General features: G+C 34.9%; 1 long non-coding RNA gene and 2 other non-coding genes across 4 annotated transcripts in view; all 3 read right to left on the minus strand.

Annotated features, from left to right (window-relative positions):
• The window catches only part of TRNAN-GUU (transfer RNA asparagine (anticodon GUU)), a 74-nt gene extending 22 nt beyond the window's left edge, over positions 1-52 (minus strand). The window contains exon 1 of the tRNA in view: positions 1-52. This exon is cut by the window's left edge and continues 22 nt beyond it. This is a non-coding gene — a tRNA (tRNA-Asn).
• Positions 1-15,761, minus strand: part of LOC136833400 (uncharacterized) — a 217,219-nt gene that overhangs the window by 137,569 nt on the left and 63,889 nt on the right. For both annotated transcript variants that reach the window (XR_010851455.1, XR_010851454.1), the window contains exon 2: positions 15,180-15,323. This is a non-coding gene — a long non-coding RNA (uncharacterized lncRNA). The remainder of the gene's footprint in view (positions 1-15,179; positions 15,324-15,761) is intronic.
• TRNAN-GUU (transfer RNA asparagine (anticodon GUU)) lies at positions 3,863-3,936 on the minus strand. Its single transcript has one exon. It is a non-coding gene; the product is annotated as a tRNA-Asn (tRNA).

A 15,761-nucleotide genomic window follows, 5' to 3' on the forward strand; every position in this document is an offset into this window, starting at 1 on the left:
ACCAACCTTTCGGTTAACAGCCGAACGCGCTAACCGATTGTGCCACGGAGGCTTGAAGCTGAGGTTGGCACTCAGTTGTTTTATTGAATAAACTGTGCACTGAACACTTTTCCACTGATTGTACTTTCGGGAGGACTCCAACCAGCTTATAGATACAGTTAATAGTCACATCAATCTAAACTTAAATGGGAGATTTTATATATATATATATATATATATATATATATATATATATATATATATATATATATATATATATATTCTATACGGATCCTTTACTAACTTTCTGTAGTGTGTGTGTGTGTGTGTGTGTGATGAAAGAACTCCGTGGAAAACTTTCCCATTGTATTATGAATGTTATTCTCTCATATATCTTGCTACAAAATATAAAAAAGTCGTAGTTCTAAAATGAATTATTTTTCTTTTTTGTTTCATTTCAACAAAATCACTCAACCCAAATCGAAAGCGGAAAATAACAGTCCAGTCCAATGTTGGCAATATCGTTCGAAGCCAAATGCGACCATAACTGATTCCACGCGATAATTGCTTTTATCGTAATGAAGTTATGAAAAAGCTCTTGACCAGCTTTGTACGTCAAGCCGACACAATACGGATTATTGAAAATTAAGGGATGAGTACATAATAGTTGAGCAATACAGTGAAGGTCAACATTATCATTACTCTTATATATACATAGTGTATACATGCATACATACATTTAATATATATATATATATGTATATATACAGTATATATATATATATATATATATATATATATATATATATATATAGTATATATATACATATATATATATATATATATATATATATATATATATATATATATATATATACATACATATATATAGATATATATTTATTACACCTAAAAGCGTAACTTATTTGTATTCACAAATATTTAACCATGAATATAGTTTAATATCATATTCACCTTACCTTGTGAACAATTGTCATCCAAAGATAACTGATAAGCGCTTCTGGCATTTTCCACTGATCTCAAGCCATAAAAAACTTACATAAACTAAAATCTGTAAGTTTTACTCGAACGTGGAAAGGAAGAATTTTTATTATTCCGGAACAAACCAGCACCCCCTTTCCCCTCCTATACACAAGGGACACCTTTTTAGTGACAGGTGGCACACTCTAAACTGTGTTAAAAACAAAACACATTCATTTCCGTGTAATGCTACACACACACACGTCAATAATTATGGTCGACCACCAAACAAATAGTGGTCAGGAGACCAAGACCATTTTCTCGGCCAAGGGAACTGTGGTGAGCGATTAGTGGTCAAGAATAGAGTTCGTTATGTCAAACGGTTAAGCCGCACACGAGGCACTTTTAGTGGTCAATTGTCAAGAGTCATGGTAATACTTGTCGCTTGCTTTATGAGCAAGAGCCCGTGCTAGCATGGCGCCAGCTTAATCATAAACAACAACAACACAACAGTAAACGGAAAATCTGATATCAAATGTTGAGGACCATGATTGAATGAAACGTGTATAAAGTAAATAATGAATTCTGAAGCTGGCGTTACTTCTGTGAACAGAGAATTGAGAATGTCATTTTGTCACTTGCTACGTGTGACTTACAGGCCAGACATATATATTAATAATACCCCGAGACCGGGCACACTATAAGGTGGCAAAATAAAAAAAAAAAAATTAACGGAAAGAGGCCATGCAAATGCACACGGTGTAGGGAGTTGAGAGTGAATACTTCCAATTCTGCAGGCCTCTTTTCCAAGATACTCGTAAAATTACGCTAATTTTAGCGAATTATGCAAATAGTTTTCAATATTTTTCTTTTTATTTTATTTTGCAAAACCACAATTCCAGCTCACATGATATCATAATAGATAAGAGCTAAAATCAGCAAAAATCCCTGAGTCACGCGTAAGTAAAAAATGAATCTATTTTCTCCTTTGTATTTCCAGGGTTGTTGCTTTCAGTCATATATCAAGGTCCCTTTTTCATTTATGTGTTTTTTACTTAAATGTTGATCGAAGTTTCCATACTCCTATAAATTAATGATTCTCTGGCTTTCCCTGTGTTACCAAGAAATACAACTGCCAAGATTGCTTCTAGTTTGCCTAATCTATATAACGTTCGTGTGTAGTACCAGTCAGTTTTTCATTTACATTTTTCTTTTGATTTTGTATTTTGTTTTATTCTAGTCTAAGCTAAGTTAGTTGTATAAAATCCGCTCCCCGTCAAATGTCCGACAGACTTCTGTCTTTCTGAAATATTTCTTCAGAGCAGTGTCTCAAAAGCAGTGCTATTTATTGGTATGGTATACACACTCACAAGATTGCCTGAGCCAGTACTCTAATTCTGTCTCTCTCTCTCTCTCTCACATCCCCGTCTCTGAAGCCTCATTTCCTAGTCTATGCCGAATGCAAGCTGAAGAGCTCCGGTCTCAATGGACTGACAGCGCCTGAATGGACTAACCTGGTCTTTCAGACCAAGGCAATATATATTCTTTTCGCTTCTGCTCGCTGACGTTCTTATTAGGGAAATGGTGTCGACAGACTTCCCTTTCAAAGGCAGACTTCTTTTAGCAATATGAGAACATAGGGAAACAGTGTCAATCTGGGGAGAGAGAGAGAGAGAGAGAGAGAGAGAGAGAGAGAGAGAGAGAGAGAGAGAGAGAAGAGAGAGAGAGAGAGAGAGAGTTTAGAAAGAACGTACATATATGATCCAACTGCTTAATACACAAATTATTATTCAATCTCAAGTCAATCTGTTACGGGCTGCTCTGTGAGCAAGAGCCCGTGCTGGCACAAAGCTTAATAAAGCTTAATAAAAAACAAGAAGAAGAAGTCAATCAGAATGAGGAACTGTAAATAATCATCTCTACACTTAAAACTGCTTGTCTATAAGTCGCAAATTATCTCGAGAATGGGCAGACGGCTTTTAATTGTGTCTGCTGACAACCACCAGTGCGTGACGCCTTCCAAATGATTAACATTTGGTGAATTTTGATGGAGATTTGACTAGTTGTCGCCATGGAAACCATCTCATTCATTATAAAGTACAGGATTTTTATTTTTTGTTTATAGTAAGCGTTTTGTGTGGCCAGCAGAGGTTTATGTTTTCTACCAAAGTTCACTCATGTTAAATTTCAAGGTAAAAATTTGAAGTCAAGGTCATTTTTGAATGTGCTCCTACGTCACAGTTTCAGGCACATGTCCCAGAATGGCAAAATGCTTAGAGCATATTTGCAGAAATTTATTTTCGCATTTATTACTATTATTTGAGTTGCAGCTGAAAGCCTATTTCAAAGTACAACTTCAAGGCAGAATTCAAAGCCAGTTTCAAAGTCAAGCCGTCATGATTTCGTGTCATAATGCAAGTGGGAGGTCAACATACCCACTGTCAGTCAAAGGCATAACTCGTGGCTAAGGCGATTTTGGCAAAATTGAGCTTCCTTCTTTCTTGTTCAGAAATATAAGCCACATTTCAAAGTTTGAAATTAAAAGTATGGGCAATAATTTACTTATAAAGTAACAAAGGAACTGTAGTTGGCAAAATAAATAGTAGTTGCCTTCATCGTTCAACATAATGAATAAGGTTGAGGTTGGATGCTTTATGTCAAGCTAGGCTTCAAGGTAAATAAGCCAATTCAAGGTAGAATTATTGACTACTGATGCAGCATAGACAATGCCTTGTGTTAATGAAGTGATTACCCAAGCATGGGTATTAAGACAGGCTAAACAAAACAGACTGAGCTCAGATGACCAGCCATTAAGGAAAGAGTATCCTGACAATCCACTTAGTTATGTGCAGATCATAATGTTGCTTATTTGCATATGGAATGGCTAATTAGCAAAAGATTCCGCCCCCGGGTGGGCTCGAACCACCAACCTTTCGGTTAACAGCCGAACGCGCTAACCGATTGTGCCACGGAGGCTTGTACTCCCTGGCACCACTCAATAATTTTATTGCAAAAATCTGTGCATTGAACAGCAAGCTTTCAGAGATTGCATACTCTCCGGAGATAGTGCAACGATTTTATATGCAAAATTTAGTCATGTCAGTAAATAATACATCGCAGATTTTATTATTTTTATTGCTGTATATTTCATGAAGATCATTTACTAAACAAACTTTCTGCAGCATTATAATACAGTGGAAAACTTTCCACTGTATTAGAATGCTGTTTTCGCCTACATTTGGTCATAAAATGTTTAAAAATGAAATATTCCTAGCATGATTGATTTTATTTTGTTTTCAACTAAGTCACTGATTTTTTTGTTGTCAACCAAATCACTGATTTTTTTTCAACCAAATCAGTGACTTTTTGGTCTTCAACAAAATAAATGATTTTTTTACACCAAATATTTTTTTCAACCAAATCACTGATTTTTGTTTTCAACCAAAATCACTGATTCTTTTCGTTTTCAACCAAATCACTGATTTTTATTTGCTTTCAAACATATCACTGATTTTTTCAACAAAATCATTTACTTTTGTTTTTTTTTCAACCAAATCACTGATTTTTTTTCAACCAAAATTACTGATTAATTTTGTTTTCAACAAATCACTGATTTTTTCAACCAAAATCACCGATTCTTTTTTTTTTTCAACCAAATCACAGATTTTTTTCAGCCAAATCACTGATTTTTATTTGTTTTCAACCAAATAACTTTTTTTCAACCAAATCACTGATTTTTTTCCAGTCAAATGACTTTTTCTCAACCAGATCACTAAATCACTAGCTTTTTATCTTTAACCAAATAAGGAAAAGGGGAATGGGTGGGGCATTGGACCATGAATGATTTAATCTGATATTGAGAAGGATATGGATTATGGATCCAAGATCTTTTAGAGAAGAATTGGTCAATGACTTCGGGGTTTTAAGTTATTCATTATCCTTTCATTATCGCTCTCTCTCTCTCTCGTTTGTAAAGGAATCAAATCCAGGTGAGTTCCAGTGGCTCTATGTGGGCCGTTAGCATTGTTACAGTAAAGCTATTAAAAAATCAATGCTTATACATTTACAACAGACCTTAGAGTCTAAAAAAGTATATGTTCAATCATTAAAGAGCGACTGAGTATAATCTATTTTGTTTTCTGCGCGCGCAGTTTCAAGTAAAACATTCTCACTCATTCCGTACATTCAGTGTTTACATAGAAGCATTTGTAGACCCTGATGCATGTTTATTCACTATCGTTAACATATATCACAATAACAACAACAATCAACAAGGCATGTCACAAATACTAGCAGTCCCTTAAAAATAGAATAGACGTAAAAAAAATATATTCGATGCCTACAGGGTTCGAACAGCGGCGTACATTGAGTCCCAAAGCTTCCTTGGTACATAAGTGAAATGGCTCTACCTTGTTCCTTCCAGCCAAGGTCTGTAGACCTTGTTTCCAAACTTCTTTGGCCAGTGATCCACGTCACAGCTTCCAGCACAGCTACGTAAGCAATTCTGCTTCTTCATTAAAAATCCAGTCATATTTGCCCATGGAAAATTTTTTACAAAAAGCGGTTCCGTAAATGTGTTAGTACAAAGAATTTATTTATCACTAAATTCCCCAGTTATTTTCAAGGTTCAACTTTCCTGCTGTACGCCGTGACGTAGACCAGGTGAAACAGGTTTTCCAGCCGTTTTCTCAGGCAACCATGATGACGTCATAGTCTAAAATATTTTCGTTTTGGTTTTAATGGAACTGATTCAGCGACTTCTACTTCTGATATGTAAATTACAATGAAAACATTAAATAAATTTAAAGATATGATTCCAGAAACTAAATACCATGTACTTATTTGAGAGAGAGAGAGAGAGAGAGAGAGAGAGAGAGAGAGAGAGAGAGAGAGAGAGAGAGAGCCATGTATGATGAAATTAAACACTAGATTTTCATAAACAAAAGTCAGAATTAGCAGCCTGGCCTACATGAGGTCATTTACACAACATTTTGCTTAAGAACGAATTTTTCATTTACTTAGGATTTCTTTTTCACTTTAAACCGTAAACACAACACCCACAAAAAGCAAAATCAACTTTGTTTGCAATGAATAATAATGGCCTCTTTCCGCCTGAAGCATAAGACAAGCATACAGTGCCTTCCAAAAGCATTTTTCTTTCTCGTATGTGAAGTTTAATCTAAAGCTTTCAACGCTCAAATTTAATTATCTTTTCACTTATCTCCACGGCTGAGATATTTCAGCATTATACATTTTCAATTTTTGCACTAAAAGGCTCGGTTTCATTCAGGGGGAAAAATGAGCATTTAATTAACTAAACATAAGCACTCACTCGCTTCCTATGACTTAGGTTTCCCAAAAATATGGGCTTATAATATTCGTGGACTTTTGCTTTGAAGAGAAGTACGTTGTTGATTGTCCATTTCGGGCTTTTTCTGTTACTCCTTACCTTTAGTGAACACGAAAGCTATTACAAAGCACAAACAAATAACTTACAAAGAACCTAGAGAACAGGTACAAGTGAAGAATTTGTACTTAGATCAACATCACATATTCCAAAAACAAAATTTAATTTCAGCTCCAAAGTGGCGTGTTTTTTTGTGCTCGAAGTCTAAATAAATTGCTTGGAACAAACGCACACTACATACACACACACACACACGCACAAACACACGAACAAGAGCATCCCACGACAAATGACTACTCAAGCGCGCAAGCACGCGAAAGCACGCAAGTTTTATTAGCCGTTGCCTGACACCCATGATGGTGGGCCATTAAGAATCCCCGCGAATTTTTTGGGGTCGTGCCTTGGCTCAACAAGAGTAAATTGGGGGATATTTACTTTGCTGTTCTACCTACGTATTGTCGCGCACACGCGGACGATAAATAAATATATATACACACATATATACATATATATACACATATATATGTATATATGTATACACAAATATACATATATATACGCATATACAATATTTAGAATGCACATATCTATGAGTGGAAGTCTCTATGCATACAAGCAGAATTGGTGCGTAATTCTGGGTACAGACACATATTTAGCAAACACGTAACCTCTCGTCGCCTTCATTCATTCTTCAAGAGCTGAATCAAGAATGATACTTTTTTTGATAAAATACAAGAAAGAAATTTCACAAAGTTTAAAAGAGCTTCACAGGTTGGATGACGCCATAATCACCAGTTCATTGACAGCGTTTACTAAAACAAAACCACTTTCATTTGTCTGTATATGTAAACACAGAACCAACACACAAACACACACACGCATATACATACATACGTATATATATATGTATATATAGATATAAATACAAATACAAATATATATATATATATATATATATATATATATATATATATACACACACAATGAAGCAAATATAAGCAAATGGCACAATTTGCTTACGTGCGCCGATTAAGCGCTCAGCCGATCGAGGATTTATGGAAATTATTATTACGGTTATTATCATGATTACTATTATTATCATTATTATGATTAATTTTATTATTGGTCTTCTATGCAACTGTTTGGTTGTACTGTTATAGCTTCTTATCCGGTGTATCTTAATTTCATGTATTGTAATATCTCTACATTTTTAATTTCTGTATGTGGCCCTGAGGTGACAAAAAGGATATTATGATTATGATTATTATTATTATCATTAACATTATTATTAGTTAATTCTGACCGTGGACAATCATTCATGAACTGATGAACTGAACAATTTACAGATTTATTGAATTATATCGCACATAATAACAATAATATTAATGAAATTGATGGCGACAAAATTGATGATAATTTTTTTTGCAATAAACACATCAATTATAGCAACATCACCACCACTACTACTACTACTACTACTACTACTACTACTACTAATAATAATAATAATAATGAAATTGGTGACGATAAAACTGATGATAACTTTTTGCATTAATATCAACAGTAATAGCAAAAATACTAACACTTCTGCCAACAATAATAATAATAATAATAATAATAATAATAATAATAATAATAATAATTATAATAATAATAATGAAATTGATGGCGATAAAATTGATATTTTTTGGCAATAATATCATTAAAAGTAACAATACTACTACTACTACTACTACTAATGTTAATAATAATAATAATAATAATAATAATAATAATAATAGCAATAATAATAATAATAATAATAATAATAATAATAATAATAATAGAAAGGTGACATCCTCTCACAATTACATCAAGTTTTCCCAACTTTCAGCATGACTTCCATTAAAGTTGTCATCCCAAAGCCTTTTAAGCTTAAGCTACGTAATGCGTCTCCTTCGCAAAGTTTCTCCACGGCAAAAAAAAAAAAAAAAAAAGCTGAACAAAGTTGGAAAAAAAAAGCTGAAAAACAGCTTGACTTACATTAGCGTCGATGACCTTCGTTGTTATAATGCCAGTTTCAAACGAGTTAACATGGATTTGTTGTTTGCTTTTATAATAATAATAATAATAATAATAATAATAATAATAATAATAATAATAATAATAATAATAATAATGACGCGTATGTATGTAAATAATGAGCCCTTTTTATCTACTCGTTTTGTAAAGCATTACGACAAATGACGCAATATTATCTTTATGATGGATCACCCTGTTTCGCGTTAATGATACATGAAAAATAGTCCTGAGATGATACACGATACGCATTGTCGTTAATAATTATACACGATACATCTTTTTAATATTATGTATGGAAAATTTGCTTTGAATTTCCATATACCAAATGATACATTTCGGCCTTAAACGTTGCATGATACATGATACTTTTTGGCCTTAGTGATACATGATACATCTTTTTAAAAATGTATATGGCATATTTCTACTTTGAATTTCTATATACTGCATGCTACATTTCCGCCTTCAACGCTGCACGAGATGATACAAGGCTTAACGATACATGATACATCTTTTAAAAAATATATGACATATTTTTGTTTTGAAGCTGCGTGTAACATCTGATACATTTTGACCATAAACGTTGCACTAGATGATACATGATACGTTTTGACCTTGATGATACATAATACATCTTTTTAAAAATATGTGTCAAATTTTTGCTTTGAATTTGCAGGTAACATATGATACATTGAGGCATTAAACGTTGCACGAGGTGGTACATGATACATTTTGGCTTTAATGACTCATGAAACATCTGTAAACTTATAAATGACAAATTTTTGCCTTACCCATATAGATCTAACTGTTCTATGGCTGTGGTAAGTCAATGTACATGAGTCTTACAAAAAGTACACCCGTGTTGCCACCTCTTCTCACATAATTGAGGAGAGAAAATGTAAAAGTTGGCATAAAAATTAAAGATATATTTCGTAAGGAATGAAAGCATCTAAAAAAATAAAAGATAGTAAAAGACAAATTCTACAGGATATGAAAGCAAATAAATATATGGAAAATATCTATTAAGAAATATGAGAACATACAAAGGAAATTAAATAAATACTAAAAATAATTATAAAGAAGAAATTAAAGATAAAAGATCATTTTAACAAAATATGAAAGCAAATAAATTAAAAAAATATCTTAAGAAATACGAGAACATACAAACGAAATGGATGTATGTGTGTGTGTGTGTATGTTCCAGCATAACTCTGAAACGCATGGAGCAATTTCAACCAAAAGTGGTATACTTATGACTTACTATATGGAAAACAATACTGTAGGGGTAAGACATCACTAGCACCAAAGGGCAGCAAAGGAGGTGGGGGTGGGGGTGGGAAGGCCTTCCCTGAAATGGGGCTGGTTCTGCCGTAGACTTAGTAACTAAGTCAACTTTCCGGGTTTGTCATACCTCATTTCGGTATACATATGACTTACTATCTGGAAAAGAATACCGTAGGGGTAAGACATCAGTGGCACCAAAGGGGGTGGGGGTCGGAAGGGAGTGACATGTAAAAACAGCCGAAAAAGACAGATATTACTGTCTAATCCATACTTTTTGAGGTCGCTGAGATGAATAGTGACACTCCCGATGCCCTTCAAGTCCAAGTTCAGCTCCGATAGGAAGGTTGTGGGGTGAGAAGGGGTGAAACATAAAATGTCAAAAATGTTTGGCACTCCCGATGCCCTTCAAGTCAAGTTCAGCTCCGATAGGAAGGTTGTGGGGTGAGAAGGGTGAAACATAAAATGTCAAAAAATGTTTGGCACTCCTGATGCCCTTCAAGTCCAAGTTCAGCTCCGATAGGAAGGTTGTGGGGTGAGAAGGGTGAAACATAAAATGTCAAAAATGTTTGGCACTCCCGATGCCCTTCAAGTCCAAGTTCAGCTCCGATAGGAAGGTTGTGGGGTGAGAAGGGGTGAAACATAAAATGTCAAAAATGTTTGGCACTCCCGATGCCCTTCAAGTCCAAGTTCAGCTCCGATAGGAAGGTTGTGGGGTGAGAAGGGGTGAAACATAAAATGTCAAAAAATGTTTGGCACTCCCGATGCCCTTCAAGTCAAGTTCAGCTCCGATAGGAAGGTTGTGGGGAGAAGGGGTGAAACATAAAATGTCAAAAATGTTTGGCACTCCCGATGCCCTTCAAGTCCAAGTTCAGCTCCGATAGGAAGGTTGTGGGGTGAGAAGGAGTGAAACATAAAATGTCAAAAATGTTTGGCACTCCCGATGCCCTTCAAGTCCAAGTTCAGCTCCAATAGGAAGGTTGTGGGGTGAGGAGGGGTGAAATATAAAATGTCAAAAATGTTTGGCAATGTAATTGAAGCAACTATTTTAACAGGAAGAGGAGAGGGTGAAACAGTTACTATCCCACGGATACCACACATCCCGACGGATCTCCCTTTTAACTTTAAGAGATTGCAATTTCCAGCGAGACTTGCGTTCTCGATCACGATCAACAAGGCACAGGCACAGGGACAGTCTATTAAGTACTCTGGAGTGGATCTGAGATCGTCATGTTTTTCCCATGGACAAATTAATGTTGCTTGCTCAAGGGTGGGATCACCCAAGAATTAATTTATTCTTGCTCCTGATGGTGAAACTAAAAATGTTTACAACCAAGTTTTGTGTTATAGTGAATTTGTGAAAGATATCACTTTATAATTTGTATACTGTAATTATATTGTTAAAAACCTATATATAAAAATTCTTTGATATTACACTATAAATAGGTTTGATTCCTTTTCTGTCGAATAGAAGGTTGGGTTAAATAAATATCCAGGTGTGTTCTACGTTTTGAATGTGTTCTATGCTTTGGGTGTAGCCTATTCTACGGTCTGGGTGTGTTCTACGCTTTGAGTTTTTACGTTAGCTAGTCAATTATAAAAATTACAGGAAAGAAGAATAAATCATAGAAGTAATTCAAAATTATGAAAGCAAAAAAAAAAAATAATAAATATCTGTTAAGAAATACGATAACACAGGAACGAAATCAAATAAATTCTAAAAATTAATATAGATAAGAATAAATCCCAAAAGTAAAACAAAAACACAAATGAAGAGGGTTTCTTGTCGAGGGAACGGACGGCCGACGGATTTATACAATCCGATTAACCCCTGCAATAAATCTCTCAGCGAATGTAATCGCTATTACGAGGCAATCAGATTTAGCTAGTATAAAAAATTACAGCCACTTTAGTCCGCTAAGAATGATGTGCTGGGTAATGTGTTAGCACAGTGCATGAACATGAACTAGTCAGTTAATGGTGGAATTCAAAACAAGGAGTTGCTGGATGTATATCTGATCATTACCTGATTGTTATTATTATCATTATTATTATTATTATTATTATTATTATTATTATTATTATTATTATTATTAGGATGTATATCTAGTTCTTCGTTGAGCTAGCGGGTTCCGTTCTCAGCCACCACTCTGTTGGCCGCGAGTTCGAATCTCCGACCGGCCAATGAAGAATAAGAGGAATTTATTTCTGGTGATAGAAATTCATTTCTCGCTATAACGTGGTTCGGATTCCACAATAAGCTGTAGGTCCCGTTACTAGGTAACCAATTGGTTCTTAGCCACGTAAAATAAATCTAATCCTTCAGGCCAGCCCTAGGAGAGCTGTTAATCAGCTCAGTGGTCTGGTTAAACTAAGATATACTTAACTTTTTGGATGTATATCTGATCATTACCTAGTTATTATTATTATTAGTAGTATTATTATGCTGGAGATATATCTGATCATTACCTGGTTATCATTATTATTATTATTATTAGTAAGAAGATGAACTCTATTCATATGGAACAAGCCCACCATATGAGCCACTGACTTGAAATTCAAGCCTACAAAGAGTGTGGTGTTTATTTGAAAGAAGTAACAGAAGGTAACAGGAAATACAAAAAGAAGAGATCAGTTACCCGAAAAGAAAAAGTAAATTAACAAATTGCATCTTCGCCTGAACTTTCGAGGTTCCTACTGCACAACATCCTCAGGGAGACTGTAAAGTGAAATGAATAATAGGTGGTAGTTTTAACAGGAGAGGAGGAATTTAGAACTTGTTTATAACTATACAAGCGAGTTTTTTTTAAAAGGAAGTATGAATAACATGAACGGAGAAAATGATAGAAAAATGGGTGAGGGTTAAAGACACCAAAGTTGAGAAAGTGGGTGGTAAGTAGCCTATATATTACAAATTCAAGAACGGGCACATTACGTACTGCCTCCTTTAAGTATAGATAATTTAATAAGAAGGAACAAACATAAAGATAAAGATATGAGAGTCATTACTGGACACTATTTGAAATACAGTTATGGATGGGACATAAGGAGATATTGTTACAGAGATGCACTAAAGGAAGAATAATACTTTCACGTAGAAAGTACGAGAGAAAACTGTGATAATCAGTGGAAATATAATCGTGAACTGAAGCAAGTACTTGAGGGATGAAAGGAGAATTTGTACTGGAGATAAAACAATACTGGGGAAGAAAGTCGTTAATGAGCAAATGATTCTCGGAATAAAACGACGCTGTCTGAAGAGAATGCAGTTCTGTGCAGGCGGAGTAAGCACTTTTGAAGACTGAATTTTCGGTTGAGTGAAGTAGGTAGAAGAGAAGGGGAGTTGAATTACGTTGGATTGAAAAGGTGTAACATCACTTCTGAGAATAGATGAGGAACTGAGAACGAAAAGAAACAAGTAATAATATGCGCCGAAGTTTCTTCGGCGCAATCGAGTTTTCTGTACACCCGCTAGAGCGTATAATCAAGGCCACTGAAAATAGATCTATCTTTCGGTGGTTTCGGCATGATGCTGTATGATCCGCGTCCCATAAAACTTTAACCACAGCCCGGTGGTGGTCTATCCTGTATCGTTGCCAGAGGCACGATTGTGGCTAACTTTAACCATAAATAGAATAAAAACTACTGAGGCTAGAGGGCTGCAATTTAGTATGTTTGATGACTGGAGGGTGGACGATCAACATACCAATTTGCTGCCCTCTAGCCTTAGTAGTTTTTAAGATCTGAGGGCGGACAGAAAAAGTGCGGACAGAAAAAAGTGCGGGCAGAAAAAAGTGCACACGGACAGACAAAGTCTGCACACTAGTTTTCTTTAACAGAAAACTAAAATGAAGATGAAAGACGGAAGGATGGAAACGCATCGGGAGTTGATGATGGGATTGCGCGCGAGATGCTCAGGTAAGATAATAACATATCAGTGTCGAACTTTGAAACTTGAAAAAAAAAAATAAAAATAAAAACTGGAGAACAAACATATTTAGGAAAGTCATACACAGCTTTGGAGAATCATGTCTCCTCTTCAGTATGGAGATACTGAAGGGGAAGCATGACGCTCCGAAAAGGTATCTGAATTTCCTAAAAAATGTATTTGAATTTCTTAAATATATTTGTTCTCCAATTCGTGTTTTTTTTTTTTTTTCATGCTCTGGTAAGGTTAAGACAGTACAACTGAATGGTAAAACCAGGGCTGCAAGGTAAGCATGCTGTACGAAACATTCCTAACTCTCTCCCAACCTATATTTTATAAACGAAGTTTATTCTTATAAACTGGCAGAGAACTTTGCTTACCTTTTCCTCTGCTAATTACTTTAGAATAGTTCTCCTTACAGGGTAGTGAAAGACCGACTGGCATGAAGGCCCAAATTAAGCTCTACCACCAGAAAAAAAAAAAAAACAAATACCGGGAAAAATAAATAAATAAATACATAAACAAATAAATAAATAATCTAATTAACAAGAGGAGCTCAGAGACAGGAAAAAATAGGACCACGACTCAAAAAACGGCCTCGCAGCACAACTCGGCCGGACAAAATCGGCAAGATGCGATATTAGCTCCCCTTAATGGGCAATTTTGGCTAATGGGGCGCCCATTACGAGGCAGGGTAATTACAACATAACCTTCCAGATTATCTCAATTATTTCCAGTAAATGACTTCGAAAGAAAGAACGAGGGGGGAAAAAGTAATGAAAGAAAGGCTAAATAAGCTGGAGAGAGAGAGAGAGAGAGAGAGAGAGAGAGAGAGAGAGAGAGAGAGAGAGAGAGAGAGAGAAGGTTCTGCTTAATTAACATTTTTTTTCTGATTCGTTTTCTCAAGGATGCAAATAGCTACTGTTTCGAGATTTTCGCTGCCAAAGGTAGGTTATTGCAGCTGTACTAGGTTAGATTAGGTCAGTGTGACCATCAGACGTGTGTAAAAGAATCCAAAACAGCCAAAACTTCAGGACAGAACTAGAAATAACGAGGAATAAAAATGAAGTTGAAAAGAGGAATAATAACCAAACAACTTCAAGATAAAACTAGAAATAACGAGGAATATAAATGAAGTTAATTATCAGCATTATGTAGAAATATTCTCTTTAAACTTTTCACGCATTTATTCTTCTTAGCCTAATAAAAATCTTTCAAAGGATTAAAACTGATTTTTGTCATCTTTTTAGCCTATTAAAAATCTTTCAAAGGCTTAAATTTTTTTTTTTTAACTTTTCAGCCTATTGAAAATCTTTCAAAGGCGTAAAATTGAAACTTTTCAGCCTATTGAAATCCTTTCAAAGGAGTAAATTTGATTTTTTTTCATCTTCTCAGCCTATTAAAATTCTTTCAAAAGCTTGAAATTTATTTTTCGTATTTTAGCTTCGGAAATGTATTTTAAACTTTTAAATCTAGACTCTTTAAAACACACGCACACACACACACACACACAGAAACAAGTCGATTTCGCGAAATCTTCCTTACCTGTTTAAACAGCAAAGATGAGCTTTCTCCACAGCAGAAAACGTTGTGTTCACAGAGATGGGAAACAGCAAGGTCACAGACCTTGGGAAACAGAAATCTGCCTAAGCAAGCAACGCCAGAAGGTCCGTTCGATATTAATGTCATCTGCAAGAGAAAAATTACAATAAAATAACACATTTTTAAACTGATGTTTATATGCAAATTAAAAAAAAATTAAAATGGTAACGTTTATTGCGTTCTAACAGAGGTCTTCTATGCTTGCGCTCTCTCGCTCTTTCTCTACACACACACACACACACACACACACACACACACACACACACACATATATATATATACATACACACACGCATATATATATATGTATATATATATATATGTATGACAGCTATGCTCTATTCGTTAGGTTTCTTTCTTTTGTATCTATGAAAATCACTGCTCTGCATCATGGTTCTGCTTCAAAAGACTTTTTAAATTTTAAAATTAATACGTTTAATCTCTGGTTCTGCTTCAAGGACTTTTTAAATTTTAAAATTAATATGTTTAATCTCATTAAGATATTACAGAAATGAGAGAATTATC

The sequence above is a fragment of the Macrobrachium rosenbergii genome, chromosome 51 (genome assembly GCF_040412425.1).
Source record: "Macrobrachium rosenbergii isolate ZJJX-2024 chromosome 51, ASM4041242v1, whole genome shotgun sequence".
Lineage (NCBI taxonomy): Eukaryota > Metazoa > Arthropoda > Malacostraca > Decapoda > Palaemonidae > Macrobrachium > Macrobrachium rosenbergii.